At 48.1% G+C, this 8,498-nt stretch overlaps 1 non-coding gene across 1 annotated transcript; it reads right to left on the minus strand.

Moving 5' to 3' along the window:
• Window positions 1-8,209: 8,209 nt before the first annotated feature.
• On the minus strand, window positions 8,210-8,281 carry trnaq-cug. The gene has a single exon. It is a non-coding gene; the product is annotated as a tRNA-Gln (tRNA).
• Window positions 8,282-8,498: the final 217 nt, after the last annotated feature.

Below are 8,498 nucleotides of genomic sequence, written 5' to 3' on the forward strand. Positions count from 1 at the left end.
TGAGGGAGCGCTGCACTGTCGGAGGGTCAGTGCTGAGGGAGGGGGCACTGTCGGAGTGTCAGCGCTGAGGGAGGGGGCACTGTCGGAGGGTCAGTGCTGAGGGAGCGCTGCACTGTCGGAGGGTCAGTGCTGAGGGAGCGCCGCACTGTTGGAGGGTCAGCGCTGAGGGAGCGCCGCACTGTCGGAGGGTCAGTGATGAGGGAGCGCTGCACTGTCGGAGGGTCAGTGCTGAGGGAGGGGGCACTGTCGGAGTGTCAGCGCTGAGGGAGGGGGCACTGTCGGAGGGTCAGTGCTGAGGGAGCGCTGCACTGTCAGAGGGTCAGTGCTAAGGGAGCGCCGCACTGTTGGAGGGTCAGCGCTGAGGGAGCGCCGCACTGTCGGAGGGTCAGTGCCGAGGGAGTGGGCACTGTCGGAGGGTCAGTGCTGAGGGAGTGGGCATTGTCGGAGGGTCAGTGCAGAGGGAAAAATTCCTGAATGCACGGCTCTTTTTCATTTTCATTCATGGCTCTTGTGCGTCACTGACTGTGCAGCGTTCCATGTTCCTGTAGATGGACCCACAATGCCCATAGTGCGGGGACTTTATCACAGTGACACTGAAGGAATGCTGAAATATTTCCAAATCTGGATCGTGAGTGGCTTGGGGTGGTACTTCGAGGGGATGGTATTTGCATGTATCTGCTGCCCTTGTCCTTCTAGATTGAAGTGATTGTGGGTTTGCAAGAAAAACAAAGTTGTGGAAAAGTTCAGCAGGTCTGGGAGCATCTGTGAAGGAAAGAACAGAGTTAACGTTTAGGGTCTGGGGACCTTTCCTCAGAACTGGAAGGTGCTGTCTGAGGATCTTGTTGAATTTCTGCAGTGCATCTTGTAGATAGTACACACTGCTGCTACTGAGTGTCGGTGGTGGAGGGAGTGGGATGTTTGTGGATATGGTGCCAATCAAGTGGCTGCTTTGTCCTGGATGGTGTCAAGCTTCTTGAGTGTTGTTGGAGCTGCACCCATCCAGGCAAGTGGGGAGTATTCCATCACACTCCTGACTTGTGCCTTGTAGATGGTGGGACAGGCTTTGGGGAGTCAGGAGGTGACTTATTTGCTGCAGTATTCCCAGCTTCTGGCCTGCTCTTGTAGTCACTGTGTTTATGTGGTGAGTCCAGTTGAGTTTCAGGTCAATGGTAACCCCAGGATGTTGAAAGTGGGGGATTCAGTGATGGTAACACCATTGAATGTCAAGGGATGGTGGTTAGATTGTCTCTTATTGGTGATGGTCATAGCCTGGCATTTGTGTGGAGCAAATGTTACTTGCCACTTGTCAGCCCAAACCTGGATATTGTCCAGATCTTGTTGCATGTGAACATGGACTGCTTCAGTACCTGAGGAGTCACGAATGGTGCTGAACATTGCACAATTGTCGGCAAACATCCCCACTTCTGACCTTATGATGGAGGGAAGGTCATTGATGAATTCTTCGTCGTGGCTTCCTCTGACTATCCCAACCTACATGAAGGTTAAAGTTCCCCATGATTAATGTACTGCCTTTGTATACTTACCCTGGACTCCTGATGTATTCACTGTCCCACATTCTAGCTACTGTCACAGGGGGCTATAAACTCCTCCTATCAGTCTTCCCTTGTTTTTTTATTTCTTACCTCCATCCATATGGATTTTATATCATCCAATCTGAGATCATTTCCTGTTAGTGTACTTATTCCATCCCGCACTAACAATGTGACCCCCACCACCCGCTCCTTGTTGTCCGTCCTTTTCACATTCCCCTGAATTTTTAGTTCTTATCATTGACCTCCTTGTGACCAAATCTCCGGTATGGCTCTCAGATCAAACCGATTAACTTTTCTGGTTTTATTTTTCAGATTTCCAGCACCCACAGTATTTTGCTTTTATTTCAGCATTATTGATGTGTTGGTGTTAATGTTATAATTTCATTCAAAAAGCCATGTTTGTTTATCCCTAATGTCTGGACAAGAGGCACTGGATTGGAATAAGAATCAATATGACCATCAAGATGAAAACTGCAAACTCTGAATTTTGAACGTGTTAGATCTCCAACTGATCATCAAACTGAGGCTTTTACAGTTGTTTATTTTACTGATTTGATAATTAAGCTGAACAGAATCACAGAATGTCACACCATGGTAGGAGGCCATTCAGCCCAGGGTAACTGCACAGCATCATTCCCCAGTATCAATCTCCTGTCTTTCACCCACCTCCCTGCTCACTGTCCAAATACCCACCCAGTGCCCTTATTGAATACCTCCACTGAACCTGCCCCCAACACATTTCCAGGCAGTGCATTCCAGACCCCAACTCCCCACTGTGTGAAAAAGGTTCTTCTCACATCACCTTGACTTCATCTGTACATCATTTTAAATCTGTACCCCTCTCATTCTTGTCCCTGTTACATGTGGGAGCAGCTTTTCCTTGTCTACTCTGTCCAGCTCAACCATAACTTTGAAACTATTGATCATATCTCCTCTCAGCCTTCTCCTCTCCAAACAGAACAATCCCAACTTCTTCAAAATATAAACCGAAAGAACTGCGGATGCTGTAAATCAGGAACAAGAACAGAAGTTGCTGGAAAAGCTCAGTAGGTCTGGCAGCATCTGTGGAGAGAAAAATCAGAGTAAACGTTTCAGGTCCTGTCAGTTCTGAGGAAGGGTCACTGGACCCAAAACATTAACTCTGTTTTTACCTTCACAGATGCTGCCAGACCTGCTGAGCTTTTCCAGCAATTTCCTTTTTTGTTCCCAACTTCTTCCATCTCTCCTCATCATTGATGTTCCTCATCCCTGGAACCATTCTTGATCCTTGTTTCTGCACTCCTCTCCAATGCATTCACACCTTTCCTGTAAGGTAGCACCCAATACCCTACAGGTGGTCCCTGATTTATGGGCATCGAATTGATCCAACAATGCTCACACATCCGACCGAGATCTCTCACAGGGGTGTCTTAATATTCACTTTAAAGATCTGACCACACTAAGCGTTTGGTTATACTTACAACGCAGCTATTTTACATTCTACCATAATGTGTTCTGACTTGTGTACAAATTACCTTGAGAATAGACTCGAGAGTGACACCCATTCCCTGACCCAGGGGCTGCCTTTACACAGCCCACCAGCTGAGGTCTAACAAGGGGCTTGTACAAGTTCAGCATCACCTCCCTGCTGTTATACTCCATGCCCAAGGTTATATTAACCAAGAAATCGCTAAAACAAACAAACACTTTTCAAATGATCAAAGGGAATGAATGGCCATCTGATAGGGTGTTGATGATGTTCGTTATTGAAGTGGGACAACAGAGAGGCTCTCAGAGGACAGTTACTGCTGGAGGGTCAGTAACGAGGGAGGTTAACATTAAAGCGAGGGGCAGGAGGGGATTTGAGGAGAAACTTTTTCATTCAGTGGGTGGTGGGGTCTGGAATGCCCTGCCTGGGAGGGTGGTTGAGGCAGGAAACCCCACAATCTTTAAAAAGTCGGAGCAAATTACTGCAGATGTTGGAATCTGTGCTGAAAACAACAAATACTGGAGATCACAGCGGGTGAGGCAGCGTCCATGGAGAGTGAGCAAGCTAATGTTTCGGGTCTAGACTCTTCAGCTTTCCATGCATGCTGCCTGACCCGCTGTGATCCCCAGCATTTGTTGTTTTCAATCTTTAAAAAGTACTTGGATGAGCACTGGAAATGTCAGAACATGGAAGGCTCTGGGCCTAGTGCAGGAAAATGGGACTAGTATAGGTCCTGGCATATTTTTGATGGTTACTGATTTGATGGGCTGAAGGGCCTCTTGTATGATCTACGATTCTGTGATAAACATGTTTGGTTTTTGTTTGTGTTACGGTGGTAAAAGCCTTGTTATTGAAGTATGTCCAACCTTTGAGTGAATGAATTGTTACTGTTGGTCCTCCCATGATCAAACAGCCTGATGTGGGACTGGTCCTGGACATCGTTATCAATCTAATGGGAGGAGGGCTCCACTCAAGTCCCTCTGTCCAGGAGCCAGAACAAAGTTTCAAATCTTTTCTTTAATCACCAAAATAGTCACTTTGCTTCTCTTTATTACAGTTATCCAGAACAAACCACAGTTCTTCCAAAAACTCAAAAATAACTTGCTTCTTCTAAACAAACTGATTCTTTAAACAGGTGGGAAAAAAAACAGAAATGAAGACAACAATTTAAGGGTGATATATTGAGAAGTGTAGATCTACAAAGGGATTTGGGTTCTTGTACACTGTCAGTGAAAGCAGACAGGCAGGTGCAGCAAGCAGTTAGAAACATAGAAACATAGAAGATAGGAGCAGGAGGAGGCCATTCAGCCCTTTCACCACAATGGTGGCTGATTGTCCAACTCAATAGCCTAATCCTGCTTTCTCCCCATAACCTTTGATCCCATTTGCTCCAAGTGCTATATCTAGTCGCCTCTTGAATACATTCAATGTTTTGACATTAACTACTTCCTGTGGTAATGAGTTCCACAGGCTCACCACTCTTTGGGTGAAGAAATGTCTCCTCATCTCCGTCCTAAATGGTCTACCCCAAATCCTCAGGCTGTGAGGAAGAAGTGGAGGGATTTTAGGCTATCGGCATGGGGGATACAGGTGTACAGGGACTGGATGACGATGGTGAAGATGAGGCTTTGGGGGCCTGGGAATTGTAATTCTGGGAGGAGGTGGAGGGTGTGGGTAGTATCCTGAACGTAGGTGGAGTGTTCCTTGACCGGGGTGGGGTGGGGGAAAAGACAGAGTTGAGGTAAGCGGAGATAAATTCAGTGGGGCAGGAGCAGGCAGAGACGATGAGTTGGCTGGGACAGTCGGGTTTGTGGATTTTGGGAAGGAGGTAGAAATGGGTGGTGCGGGGTTGGGTAAAGATGAGGTTGGAGGTTGTGGGTGGGAGGTCACCTGAGGTGATGAGGTTTTGGATGGTCTGGGAGATGATGGTCAGGGGTGGGGTCATGATCAAGGGGGTGGTAGGAGGAGGTGTCGGAGAGTTGGCGCCTGGCCTCGGCGATGTAGAGGTCAGTGTGCCATACTACAACTGCGCCTCCCTTGTCCGCGGGTTTTATGGTGAGTTTGGGATTGGAGCGGAGGGAGCGGAGGGCTGCACGTTCCGTGGGAAAGAGGTTGGAGTGGGTGAGGGGGGTGGAGAGGTTGAGGCGATCGATGTCTTGGCGGCAGTTGGAGATGAAGAGGTTGAGGGAGGGTAGGAGGCCTTGGGGTGGTGTCCAGGAGGAGGGGATGTGTTGGAGGCGGGAGAAGGGGTGAGTAGAAGGAGTTTAGACTCGTGGTTAAAGAAATAAGCGTGAGGCGGAGGTGGCGGAAAAACTGTTCAACATCTAAGCATGAATGAAATTCATTGATGTGTGGGAAGAGGGGAATCAAGGTGAGTCCTTTACTGAGGACTGACCGTTCGTCCTCAGTGATGGGGGGAGGGGGGGAGGTCTGGGGGGATGGTGAAGAGCCAGCACAACTTGGGGCTGGGCATGGCTGTAGAGCCTCATCCGCTCCACACTCCACCACCAACCCCACCACACCTGGCACCTTTCCCTGCAACTGCAGGAGGTGCTGCAACTGCAGGAGGTGCTACACCTGCCCTCTCACCTCTGCCCAAGGCCCCAAACAATCTTTCCAAATCTGACAGGGATTCACCTGTACGTCCTCCAACCTGGTCTACTGTATCCGTTGCTCCCGATGTGGTCTCCTCTACATCGGTGGGACCAAGTGCAGACTCGGTGACTGATTCGTGGAGCATCTGTGCTCTGTACGCGATAATCAACAACACCTCCCAGTCACGAACCATTTCAACTCCCCCTCCCCCTCCCCCTGTGACATGTCCATCCTGGGCCTCCTCTAGTGTCACAATGATGCCACCTGCAAACTGGAGGAGCAGCACCTCATATTCCGCCTCAGGAGCCTACAGCCCAATGGCCTAAACATAGAATTCACCAGTTTTAAAATCTCCCCACCCCCAGCCTCATCCAAGTCCAACCCTCCCTCTCATCCCCGCCTCCATGACCTGACACAACCAGTCCATCTTCTTACCCACCTTCTGCCCCCTGACCAATCCCCACTACCCCCTACCTGCATCCACCTATCGCCCTCCCCCCTCCCTTCCCCCAGTCCCACACCCCTCCCTCTATTTATTTCCCCGCTCCCTTCCCCCTCCCAGTCCTGATGAAGGGTCCCGACCCAAAACAGCGACTCTCCTGCTCCTCTGATGCTGCCTGGCCTGCTGTGTTCCTCCAGCTCCACACTGTATTGACTCTGACTCCAGCATCTATAGTTCTTGCTGTCTTCAAATAATGTTGATCTTGCTTTGTGCACCTCCTGTGCAACCATAACTTTGTAGGCTCACTCTGTCTAAGCTCCCTATGATCTGTATGTCCTTGTTTGCTGTGATCTGCCTGTACTGCATGCAAAACAAGACTTTTCACTGTACTTAGGTACATGATTACAATAAATCAAATCAAAACAAAGGTCCTGGGGAAAAGACCTTGTCTATTCACCCTGTCCATGCCCCTCATGATTTTATAAACTCTATAAAATCACTCCTTCAATCTCCGACGCTCCATGGAAAATAGCCCCAGCCTATTTGGCCTCTCCCTGTACCCCAAACCCTCCAATCCTGGCAGCAGCCTTGTAAATCTTTTCTGCACCCTTTCAAGTTAACAATATTTTTCCTATAGCAGGGAGATGAGAACTTAATGCAGTATTCTAAAAGTGGCCTAACCAACGTCCTGTACAGCCACAACATGACCCCCCCACCTCCTATACTCAATGACCTGATCAGCGAAGGCAAGTGTGCCAAACACCTTCTTCATTAGAGATAGTAGGAACTGCAGATGCTGGAGAATCCGAGACAACAAGGTGCAGGGCTGGATGAACACAGCAGGCCAAGCAGCATCATAGGAGCAGAGAGGCTGAAGTTTCGGGCCTAGACCCTTCATCAGACCCCTCACCTTAAACTTGTGCCCTCTAGTTTTCAATTCCCCATCCCTGGGAAAAAGACTATATGCATTCATCCTATCTATGCCCCTCATAATTTTATACACCTCAGTAAGGTCACCCCTCAATCTCCTACATTCGAAGGAATAAAGTCCTATCCTGGCCAACATCTCCCTATAACTCAGGCCTACTGGTCCTGGCAACGGCCTCATAAATCTTCTTTGCACACTTTCTAGTTTAATTGTGTCTTTTCTATAACAGGGTGACCAAAACTGTACACAATACTCCAAGTGTGGCCTCAACAACAACTTATACAACTGTAATATAATGCCCCAACTCCTATACTCAAGAAAAACAAAAACAGAACTTGCTGGAATAGCTCGGCAGGTCTGGCAGCATCTGTGAAGGAAAATACAAGAGTTAATGGTTCGGGTCTGGTGACCCTTCCTATACTCAAGGTCTCGAACAATGAATGCCAGCATGCTGAATGCCTTCTTCACCACCCTGTCTACCTGTAACACCACCTTCAATGAACTATGTACTTGTATTCCCAGATCCCTCTGTTCCACAGCAATCCTCAGTACTTTACCATTTACTGTACAAGTCTTACCTTGGTTTGACTTTCCAAAGTGCAACACCTGACACTTATCTGTATAGAACTGCATTTGCCAATCCTCAGCCCACTTCCTTATCTGATCAAGATCCCTCTGTAATTTTTGCTAAGCTTCCTCACTGTCAACGATACCTCCTAATTTTGTAACATCTGCAAACTTACTAATCATGCCTTGTTCATTCACATCCAGATCATTTATATAAATAATAAATAACAAAGGTCCCAGTACTGATCCCTGTGGCACACCGCTAGTCACAGGCCTCCAGTCCAAGAAACAACCTTCAACCCTCACCCTCTGCTTCCTACCACCGAGCCAATTTTGAGTCTGAGGAAGGGTCACCAGACCCGAAACGTTAACTCTGTTTTCTCCTTCACAGATGTTGCCAGACCTGCTGAGCTTTTCCAGCAACTTCTGTTTTTGTTCCAATTTTGAGTCCAGTTAGCTACCTCTCCCTGGATCCCATGTGGCCTAACCCTCATGACTAGCCTACCGTGCATGACCTTGTCAAACAAGCTCTCAAGGACCCAGGCCTGAGGTGCCATATAAATGCAAATCTGGCTATTTTCGGTGAGTAGCGCCTGTTTTCAGGTCTGGGCATTGCAAATACAATGAACACTCTAGAGTAGGTCAAAAGAAAAGTCAGGTTCCGCCGAGATTTGAACTCGGATCGCTGGATTCAGAGTCCAGAGTGCTAACCATTACACCACGGAACCAGAACTGCTCTGCCTGCCGCTGGGAGGCGTATTTCAGGAAATCAGCCCGCCTTCCCCATCCACCTTAGCAACAGGAATTTTATTGGTCAGTGCCCACAGATATATGGGAAGCCCTCAGAGACAGAGAAATAATTATACAGAAGGAATTCGCCGAAAAATTCGTTTGTGATTGACGTGACAATAGTCCCAGTATCGGAATAAATAAAAGTAATTTGGT

This window comes from Rhincodon typus, chromosome 6 (genome assembly GCF_021869965.1).
Source record: "Rhincodon typus isolate 14 chromosome 6, sRhiTyp1.1, whole genome shotgun sequence".
In the NCBI taxonomy this organism is placed as follows: Eukaryota; Metazoa; Chordata; class Chondrichthyes; order Orectolobiformes; family Rhincodontidae; genus Rhincodon; species Rhincodon typus.